This window comes from Austrofundulus limnaeus, unplaced genomic scaffold, assembly GCF_001266775.1.
Source record: "Austrofundulus limnaeus strain Quisiro unplaced genomic scaffold, Austrofundulus_limnaeus-1.0 Scaffold69, whole genome shotgun sequence".
Classification (NCBI taxonomy): domain Eukaryota; kingdom Metazoa; phylum Chordata; class Actinopteri; order Cyprinodontiformes; family Rivulidae; genus Austrofundulus; species Austrofundulus limnaeus.
In genome coordinates, this window is record NW_013952471.1 from 2,203,152 (window position 1) to 2,213,957 (window position 10,806).

At 38.4% G+C, this 10,806-nt stretch overlaps 1 protein-coding gene across 1 annotated transcript in view; it reads right to left on the minus strand.

Moving 5' to 3' along the window:
• The window catches only part of LOC106519017 (glutamate receptor ionotropic, NMDA 2C-like), an 81,664-nt gene extending 70,865 nt beyond the window's left edge, over positions 1-10,799 (minus strand). The window contains exon 1 of the mRNA XM_014010487.1: positions 10,416-10,799. The gene's annotated coding sequence lies outside the window, so the exon portion shown is untranslated. The remainder of the gene's footprint in view (positions 1-10,415) is intronic.
• Between the last annotated feature and the right edge of the window lie 7 nt (positions 10,800-10,806).

A 10,806-nucleotide genomic window follows, 5' to 3' on the forward strand; every position in this document is an offset into this window, starting at 1 on the left:
ATACAATAACTTTTTTTTTTTACCAAAGTACCAAACAGTACAAGCATGGCAGACATTTTTAGTTCTAACTGACTGATTTGTACTCACTTAGCTGTCAGYAAAACGTAAACATACAGTAAGAAAAATGTCTTCAGTAGCTCAATAACCCTAAATAATAAACTAAAAGTTGGAGGTGAAAGGAAGGAACARGATGTTGAGAAAACTGAATTTCTTGTTCGGGTGAATTATTTGACTGCAGTTTAGGTCAAGTGTTCATTTCAGGGAGTAATCTGTGGAAAACAGCAACATAATGAGGCCAAAGATAAGCAGCGAGTGTGTGTGTGTCTGTGTGTGTGTGTGTGTGTGGAAAGAGTCTGCTCCAGATTGTCACCAGTTCCAACATACAGTGTGACATGAAATTCACTCCCAACAAAGCAACAATCCTCCTGCAGCATCCTACTGAATTGATATTTTGAGTAACATGGATGGTTCAGAGAAGAAGAGACCAGTTTTCCCAACTTGCATAGTGAATGTGGGAGCAAGGTACAGAAAAATCTAAATGGATTGTAGTTCCAACCTGTGGAACGAACTCTGTAAACTCAGAGCTGCACATCTATTGGCATGAGCACGGCAACCCCAATTCATCTTCAGCACCGATGAACGCCAATTATATGGCTGCACTGATCAGGATTAGCAACAGTTTAGTCAAATAAAAAATATTTTAATTATTTTARTCCAACAAAATAATGCTACAGATACTTAGCCTAGATCTTCAACGTGTTTGATCAAATACAGATAAAAATATGTTTGTTGGCACTGGGAGCTTTTTATTTACACTGGGTCTATCTAATCTAAACTTTCATTGATCCTTTGGTTGATTAGTATATTGTCCAGTCTCATGTTCAAATAAAAGATAAAAAAAACTAAAAATATTCGCAGTGCTGAATGATTGCTGAAAGTTCGAGAAGGGGGTATCTGCAGAACATGTTGTCTTGTGGGCGGAGACGTCCCTACTCATGATTGGCGGAGGTCTTGATGTGGGCGGAGACATCCCTACTCATGATTGGTGGAGATCTTGATGTGGGCGGAGACGGCCCAAGAGACGTCGGATTGACGGTGGGGTTTGAAGAGGCTGGAGGCAGCGGGGAGTAGCTTGGTTGAGTCGGGCAGGAAGCAATGATTTTTTAAGATTAATTTTAGTCATAACTTGAGAAAGGAAAATGCTAGCTAGCTGCACGAAATTTGAACATCGTACATGTGAAGGGAAGTATAACAATGTGGCTCGGTCAAACATCCCAAACCATCCTGTAAAAAGATAGCTAAAAATCTATATTATTTTACAGGCTGGTTAGGGATGTTTGGATCACGTTTCAATCACGTCTCTTGGGCCGTCTCCGCCCACATCAAGACCTTCACGAATCACAAGTAGGGACGTCTCCGCCCACATCAAGACCTTCACGAATCACGAGCAGGGACGTCTCAGCCCACATTAAGACCTCCGCCAATCACGATTTAGGCCATCTCCGCCCACATTAAGACCTCCGCCAATCACGATTTGGGCCGTCTCCGCCCACATCGACCTTCACCAATCACGAGTAGGGACGTCTCCGCCCACATTAAAACCTCCGCCAATCACGATTTGGGCCGTCTCCGCCCACAGCACAACATCGCAGAGACCCCTACTTGGAAAGTTCTAGCACAAGTTTGAACAAGAAGAACACAAGCTGTAATCACCTATAACGAAAACCAAAACAATCAGAAGACAAGCTAAAACTAGCATAACAGAAGCTAAATCAAGCATGACAATCTTAAATGAGCAGAACAATAGCTTTGAGCTAAAACAAACACAAATGTACATAAAACGTGTAAACAGTATCAAAACCTTCATAAAGTGGCCATAAACTAAGACAAGCAAATTAAAAACAAACATCTAAATTTAACAAAAAGTTTATTAAAAAAAACAATAATTAGAACATTATTAAAGCAGTAGGTAAAGTCTAGAATTAGCAACATCATCTAAAGCTGTTATAGTTGCTAAAAGCCAAAATGAGCTGYACAGTAGCTAATAGCTAAAAAACCTCAACTAAAAGTTAAAATGAGCAAAACTGTAACAACAAGATGAAAAAATAAATCTAAAAACGACCAAATAACAACTAAAAGCTAAAACAAGGAGGAGTTATTTGCTAAAATAATAATTATAATTGACYACAAACATCATCAAAACTGTAACTAAAAAACAAAATCAGCAAAACCATAGCTACAGTGAAACAACATTGTTTTGAAAGAATTGAAAAGACCCAAATATATTTCGATTTGGACATTTTTTGTAAATAATGTGATGAAGTTGTGTTATTGTGTAAAACAGGTGCAACAAAATATAGGAAAAGTTAAATAATGTTTTTAAAAAAACACCTGTTCGGAGCATTCCACAGGTGAACAGGTTCATAGGAAACAATTGTCCAAACAGTTTAGGAACAGTGGGCTTCATGCAAGAACATTTTTGTATTCTTATTCTAAATTTCTCTTACTTTTGTTCGTACGAACACGCCACGTCAGATTCAGCAAACGCTTCTTATCTTCAGAAAAAGTGTGTAAATGAGCAGCGTAAAAATGATGAATGCATATTCAGCTACTCGTGCACGAGAATAGGAGATTAGCATAATAACCACCCCCAAAAACACCATATAAGGCTACACTTCCTGCCCTACATACCAGGAAGTGTTCATTCATGAAAATGACAGCAAAGTAAAAAGAAGAACTGCACGAGTTTGAAGACTGAAGTCCCGCTGTCAGAGATACCGAAAAAAATTTTTTTTATCATTTTTAGCAGCGTCAGCTGTGGATTAAAGGAGCTGCTAAAGCCAAGGAATTAAATGATGACTGCTGTTAATGTTGTGTCTCCTGTGAGTCGTTACAGTAACAGAAATAAAAATCTAAATCATGTTKATCTCTCTCTAGTCCTGCTCCAGTTTTCCTTTGGTCAAACATTTTTAATTCAAGTATAAACAACTGCGTTAAGTAAATTTCATTTATTCAGAAGAATAGCCACAGCTCGTACCATCTCCCTCCTCTCTAATTTATTTTCAACTCGAAATATCTTCAAAATAACAAAATATAAAGGTATTAGTGAACAGAATCTCTCTCAATAACAGCAGACTGCATGTAAAATATACGACAGGTCTGGACCACTCGTGAACTTTGTTCGTATCTGAAAAACATTTACAATATGACAAAACTGGTGAATGCCACAAGTTCTCCTAAATCATTCGTACGCACAACTTAAGAACAAATTTGTTCGTGCAAACAGTTCTTGCATGAGGCCCAGTGTCTCTCAACATACAATTGTAAGGAATTCAGGGATTTAATCAACTACAGTCCATAATAACAAAAGATTCAGAGAATATGGACAACTCTCTGCAAGTTTTTTGAGATTCCTCAGTTACACAGGTAAAACCTGTGACTTGACTCAGAAATGTTTTAAATATATGTATCGTTTTTATGACTTTCTGCAAAAGAATTCAGATGGTTTAGCCTGATTTTAATGCTTGAGTTAAGTAATCATTTTGTGTACATTGTTAGCACGATGAACCAAATATTAGATCAAATGTGTAAAACATGCCGAAGTATTTCCAGCTCTGTTTAGCACACAGTGCTACAGAAGGAAATGGTTGGTCCTTCAACGTGTAGCATTAACAAAGCATAATCTACATGTGTTTTCCTCCTGCACCTGGTTTGACTACATTAATTAGGGATCTTAAATTCATRGGCTAGTATTAATAGAACCCACTGCCATCCTCTCATCAACACACTGCCGGTGCAGAGCTCTGACAGCTGCGTGAAACATCCCAAATCTCTGGAGCTGATTTATGCAGACTTGGGGTCTAAGAAATCCCAAAGTGAGCGTTTATTCTGTAGCTGTGCTTCTAGTGCCATTCGAACGGATCCTGGAAATTCCCACCTGGCACGGAAGTGCCCTCCTCTATCCTTTTCTTGGTATTCTTAAGACACACTCAGACTACACATTTTTCAGTCTGGTCATACTGTTGTAGCTTTTTTTTTTTTTCACTCCTTGCACTGTGCTCACCTTGTGATTGGGACTTTTAAAGTCCCTGTGGGAAAGACATGATTGGCAGCTGAGGGTCACACACACACGAGTTTTCTCCAGACTCYTCTGACTAATCTTTATCAGGACGTTACAGCTGTCATGCAGGTAAATCTCTGTCGTATTGATGTATCAATCTATGATGCAATTTGCTTCGGGTGATTCCATCTACTCTGTTGATCTAGTTGTTGAAGAGAGCTGTCAGCATCTCTCCACACCTTTTTTTCTCTCCTCAGTATCTTACAGTGTTGCTTGTGAATGACATGCTCTCTGTCATCATGCTTATTTCATGTTTCGTTTTCTTCTTTGGATATGTTTATGAAACAGGTTGTAATCACTTTAATACTGATTAGGATTCGCGATGGCTGCCACAGTCAATTGACTGGGGAAAAAAAAAGACAAAAATGTTTGTATTCCAGTCAGACAAAAGTTAAAGTTCGATGTGATAGTAGCTGAGACTGATCCTTAACACAGACTCAGCCATTTTTTTACATTTTGATGTCAACTAGTCAACTTTGTCTGTTAGCAAAGTCTCTCACAAACCACAGAACATATATTGATGAACCCTGAAGAAAACATTTATAGGAATCAGGGACGGCCCTAGAAAATTTGGTGCCCTAAGCAACTTTTCAGGTGGCACTCCTGCATTTTTTAAAATCTCACTGTCAATTTACCCACATTCACAAGTCTCACTACCAATTTACATAAAATACCAAATTAAAATGTTTTTGACTGTTTTTTTTTCTTAAATTTTTTCCCCTTTTTTTGTAGCCACTTCAATGTTTTTGTCTTTGATGTTGTTTTAATCTTTAGAAACCAGGATGTCAAATTAATAATATAAATAATTTGAACAGAATGCCAGAGGTCTACCTCAAACCTGCCAACGTCTGCAGGAACACCTGTTCATATTAACCAGCAGCTGTGGACTGAAGCAGTTATGGGGGGGTCCGGGGTTAAACTCCCCTGGAAGAATTTATAAAAGAGCTACTCAAAACTCAGCATTTTCCAGCCATTTGAAGAGCATTTTACTAAATTCTTGGGGTTAATAAAACATAAAATCAGTATTTTATGAAGGTAGAAGACTGAAAACCAGACTTTYACCTGAACTTTATCTGAGATCAGAACTGAAACTTCTATTATCCTTTTGTTTATTTACACACTGAGCACCAATTAGTCTTGACTGCATCATATGATATTTTTATCATGAAATATCCTCTGCATCATATAACACTTGTAGAAACAAAGCTGAGAAACCCACAGAACAAGTTACCTTCAWAAATCTGAATAACTAATGATTATTCTAAAGACTAAGTCAGGAGTCTACAACCTTTACAATCAAAAGACACATTTCTGCTCCTTGTCTCACTAATAAAATGTGTCCGGAGTTGCAAAACAAGCCACAGCTGTGATTATCAACTGGTGGTCCGTGGGCCTTTTTGAGGCCTTTTTCAGGAACCTTAACAGTCAGTGGAGGTGACATTATTAAAAAATATATATTATTATGTCATTTATTATCACACACATTAGGATAATTATAAAGGCCACATTCATGTAAACAAGAAAAATACTGTATACAGTTTATACCACATTTCATAAAAACTAGTACAACTGAATTATTCCGGTATATTTTTTTCAAAGCCTTATTATTATATGGTCTTCAAATTATTTAAAGGTAATTCGATGGATTTGAGAGAAAAGTCCAAGAAACTGGAATATCTAAGTAACCAACAGGTTAGCTTGAGCTAACATGTMTTACTTTTTGTATTAGTATTGATCACATATTTGCATGTATTTGTATTGCTCTCTGTTGTTGGTATAAAAAATAAAAATTATTATTCTGTTATGTTTGGTCACATTTTCAAAAAGCCACTGCACAGGGACCAAAGAGCCACATGTGGCCCCAGAGCCGCAGGTTGCAGACCCCCGGACTAAATCAACTATCCTCTGATAAATAGTTTTAGAATTTTCTTTTTCAGCATTCATTTGTGGCGCCCCCTAGATGGACGGTGCCCTTAGCATTTGCCTCTGCTGCCTATGCCACAGGATGACCCTGAGTGGATGCGCGTCTACAAATGATTAGTTTTTGAAGTTGATCCAATTCACGATGACCGTCACAGGCAACTGGCCTGAGAAAACACAAAAACAGCTGTAATTCAGCCAGTTCTCCAAGGCTGCTTTAAAAGCCACTTGTTACGTATCCACCTGTCTTCAGCTCGTCAGCTGATGGTGCAAAACATGAGTCAAGTATTGAAAGCATTTTCTTGATTATTTGTGGAAACTATTGTTTGCAAAGTGCACTTGCATAATCTTATGTACGTTTCAAACCAATGTGGACAAATATTTGGATTGTGTGAGATTTTCTTTGCCATACATCTGAGTGGCAGAAGCCAGAGCCGATTTAGAAATCCTCTCACCTTGTCAACGTCAGTCATCTCAGATGGTAACGTCTGGCCCGCAACGATTTCCTGTAAAGCTGTCAAATCTTTATGTGAGAGAGGAGGGAACCCCCCCGGGGAGACGGGGGTTACAGTGTGAGCAGTTAAAATCCTAATTATGATGAATTCTTGTGGCAGACGTTTTATAATAAGCCCGGCGGGGTTAAGCYTGACACATGTATTTATCCATATTGTGGCTTTAATTTATATATTTGGAGACTTGAGTGYTGATGTTAACCGTATGTGAGCAGGGGGTTGTGGGAGCTGCATGTCGGCTCGTCTCCGGCACGTCATCGGAGAGGCTGGATAAAAGCAGAGGAGGGAAAAGTYGTGCAGCGACGGAGCTGATTGATGCTGACTGAGTGGCTGCTTCTGGTTCAGAATGATGTGTCTGTTCGCTGCTAAATAGAATATTCATTGAAATGACTTGATGATGAGCTTTGGAAAGAGAAAGAGTAATAAAAGTGCTTCACTGAGCCGAATCTCAATAATACAAGTGTAACTGAAGCATGTTTTCAGCACGAGCTACAGTTAAAATCTGATTTCTTGAAATTTGTAAAAATCAGTTTTCCTTCACTGTCAGCTGATTGTCTCAGTTTGACAAACCTATGTTATTAATGCAACTGAAATTATTTGTTTACAATCATGTACAATAAAATGCTAAAAGATTAAAATATTAAAATCATTAATGTTTTTTTCCAATTATTTTTTTTAGATTTAAGAAATGTTTTTTCATTAAAATATCTACTTTTGAGACCAAACAAGTTTTAAAAAAATTCTTTTCTACAAATATATATTGTAACAAGACAACGTTAATTAAATAAATACATAATTTCATCATTCGATTATAAAAAGAAATCTTTGACATCACGTTATTTTACTTGCAAATTTAGGGCAAAAGTGTAATTTCTATTTTTGAACTGAAAGAGCTAAAATATTATGTTAATAAGCCACAGAGACACATCTGGATTTGTCCCAGTTTATATTCAAAAGTATAAATGTGGGTTTTTTTCTGTTTGGAGCTGGTCAGGTAGCTTTAAAAAATTTTGTTTCATCCTCAATCAAAAATAGCTGCAGGGTTTCATTTTTCACTCAACTCTATCCATTACTAAATATTTAAGATCATCTGATGTAATAAAAGTGCAACTTATCCTGTTAGGAGTAAAGGAAACCAGTCAAATCGGAGTTATCCCACCAGGTAAAAGCTTGAACYTGATGCAGTTGCTGCTGTTCATGGAACCATGATGCGTTACAAGTYTTTGTCATTTCAGTTTTATTGTTGCAGCTTAAACTAATCTGAGCACAGTGGATCATTCCTGGATCAGGAATAATTTGAGGAATTTTGCCTGCTTATCCTTTAACTTAACTGACCCTAAAAGGCTTGGCTTTCATTTTAATGCATAAGAKCCCCCCCCCCCTTCCCCCAACCCACTGGTGATGGTGACGGGACGGGGCAGAAGTGGAAGGTGGTTTTTAAAGAGACAGAGGCCAATTTTAAGGCGTTTAGAAGAGGATTGATGAGAAGATAAGTTTATTTTCTATTTAAACATAAAAACAGCATTTTAATAACAACTAAAGGTGACAGAGGCTACGTTCACACTGCAGGTCTTAATGCTCAGTTCCGATTTTTTGAAAAAATCCGATCTTTTTGTGTGAACGTTCACATTACATTTTAAATGTGACCTYCATCAGACCCCTGTGTGAACGCTCCACAGCACTGATGTGACACGCATGCGCAGTAAAAGACGTGACGTCTCATCAGCCGGCTTGTTTYTTTACAGAGCTAGCATGGATGCTACATTTTGCACATCGAATCGGAAGTTGTTGTTTAATCAGAGCCGATTAAATAATTATCTGACCTGCTTCTTTAGTTCAGTGTTTATATCTGAAGCTGCCTCTGACCGGGATGCTCCAGTGAAGCTTTTTTTTTTTTTTTGAACGAAACTACGAGCTGGAAAAAAGTATCGACTGAGTAGCTAACTTTAGGATCACTACTCTCCGCGACCCAGGCTGGACATCGTTATTATCATACTAATGAAAAGTAAAAAGATGAAGCAACTGGACTTGTGTTTTGGAGCTGTAAACACARYGAGCTYCAGATTTAAACAGCGAGACTTGAGGTTAGTGTCTTATCGATCCTTCACCRCCTCCTCCTGATGAAAAAGTCAGATGAATGAGACATGAGCGTTCACACTGCAGTCACTTTGAAAACATGAGATATATATCCGATTTAAAACCACATACTGAAACAGCCTGGGTCGGATTTGAAAAAATCAGATTTGTCTCATTCAGACTGTCATAAAAAAATCGGATATGAGTCATTTGGGTCAAAAAAATCAGATTTGGGTCGGATATGCCTGCAGTGTGAACGTAGCCATAGATACTTTAATATAGTATAGTATTTAAATGTATGCCTGAGAAACACATAATATTGGCCCTTTAAAAAAGTAACATTTACACTGCAAAAAATGTGAAAATTCCACCAGTGGAGTAAGAAAATGTTACTTGGTAACATGAAAAACTTGATTTGACTCAAATTTTTCTTATTTCAAGAAAATTTAGTTATATATTAGATTTTAAAACTTGATTAGATGGACAGTTTTTGCAGTGAAGACAACTTTGAAGTTTTTATTTTTAGGTGTAAGAACCTGATTTTCTCATTTACTGACTGCTGTTATGGAAATGAAGATTCCTCTACAGATCTTCAGTTGAATCCTCATCAGGAGGCCACACAGTTGTCATGTTGAGCATGTTTGCTCACAGTTTGATGTTAGATTCTGCTGCTGGACGAGTCATTCGGCCTTCAGGCCCAGACGAGACTGCAGGTTGGCCTTGTCTCTACCTTCAGGCAAACTTGTTATTTTTTTCTTTTTTTGCTTATTTAGCCATATTCTACTGCTTGGAATTTTCTCCAGCCAACAATTTTTATTTTGATTTTTTTGCAACTGTATTTTTTTTTTCCATTGTCGTCAGTTTTCCACGGGCTCCAGTCATGTAGAGCTTAAATTTCAGAATTTTCTTTCTGAGCTCCTGAGACAAKTCTGTCCTTAGCTTCCTTTGGTCCACATTCATTATGGTACACACRGTGTCACCAGACAGCCCTGTGACTACCTGTCAGTCTTTAAACAGACAGTTTAACAAGCCCCTGGGCTCAAATTAGTTCTAATCTTCGTTTGGGCTGCCGTCCTTTTTCTCAGTCATTTTTTCCCTTCTTATCCATTAGTCAGTTGGACGTGGTTTCAGTGACATTTGTGAGGTTTTCTTTTTTTAATAAAAAGGTGCCAACAGATGTATCTTGCATCTCTATGTGAATCTCACTGCTTTCTGAAAGTTTTGAAAAGCCATTTTGCAAGAAACATCAACCAAACTCTGCATTCTGAGCCATAAACTCAAATATGAAAAACAACGTTTAGACTTTTGCAGCTTCAGCAACTCCGAGAAGGTGCAAAAAAAAAGCTCCTTTTAGTGCTGATTTGCATCCAGGAAAACAAAATCAAGTTATTCTTGTCTACAAGTGTTCCATTAAATCATATCTGACCCCTGCACAGCACCATTGTGGTGTGTGTGTGGGTGTGGGGTGGGGGGTCACTTTGGTATAGCCACTAATACTGAGAGGAACGGGTGACAAATTGGAGCTTCTGCAGATTATAAAACAAAAAAACTGAACTGAGGTAGAACACGTAACACACACTCACACAGACAGGATAAAGACTAAATCTGTGTAATTTGTTTCTTATTCTGTTCTGTGTTTCAGCAACAGATGCGAGCTTTCTCTCGAGGAAACGCGTCACCAAAAAGTGTGGATCCCATCGAGCCTTTCATTCTGATCCTCTGTTTAATTAGGACTAAAGTATCAGTTTCTGACAGCAGATGAAATGAGGTGTGTGGGGAGGACTTACCTCTGAGTCCTTCTGTCATCAAACCTAAACTCCTGCTGCTCCATTCTTATCCTCCTTTCTGTTCCCTCTAAATGTGTTATTGTTGGGTTTCTGTTATTTTTCCTTTTTTTTTTAATGTCTTCACCTGCTTTTCACCTGCCTCTCTCCCCTCTCAGCACCTGTAGGAGTCCACATTTACACGCAGCGCCTCTGTGTTTGTGTGGCAGCTTTTGATATCTGCACGCTCCCCTGGAGGACTTCGCAGCGTGACGGAGAGCGTGCGTGAGCCCCCCTCGTTTCCCAAAACCTCTCTTCTGTCTGGCTGCTCCGCTCCCCGTCTCTTTGGCTGCGTGCATCACATTCACAAGTGGTCGTGGAGGTGAAGGCAGGGCATCAAATAATGGGGGGGGGG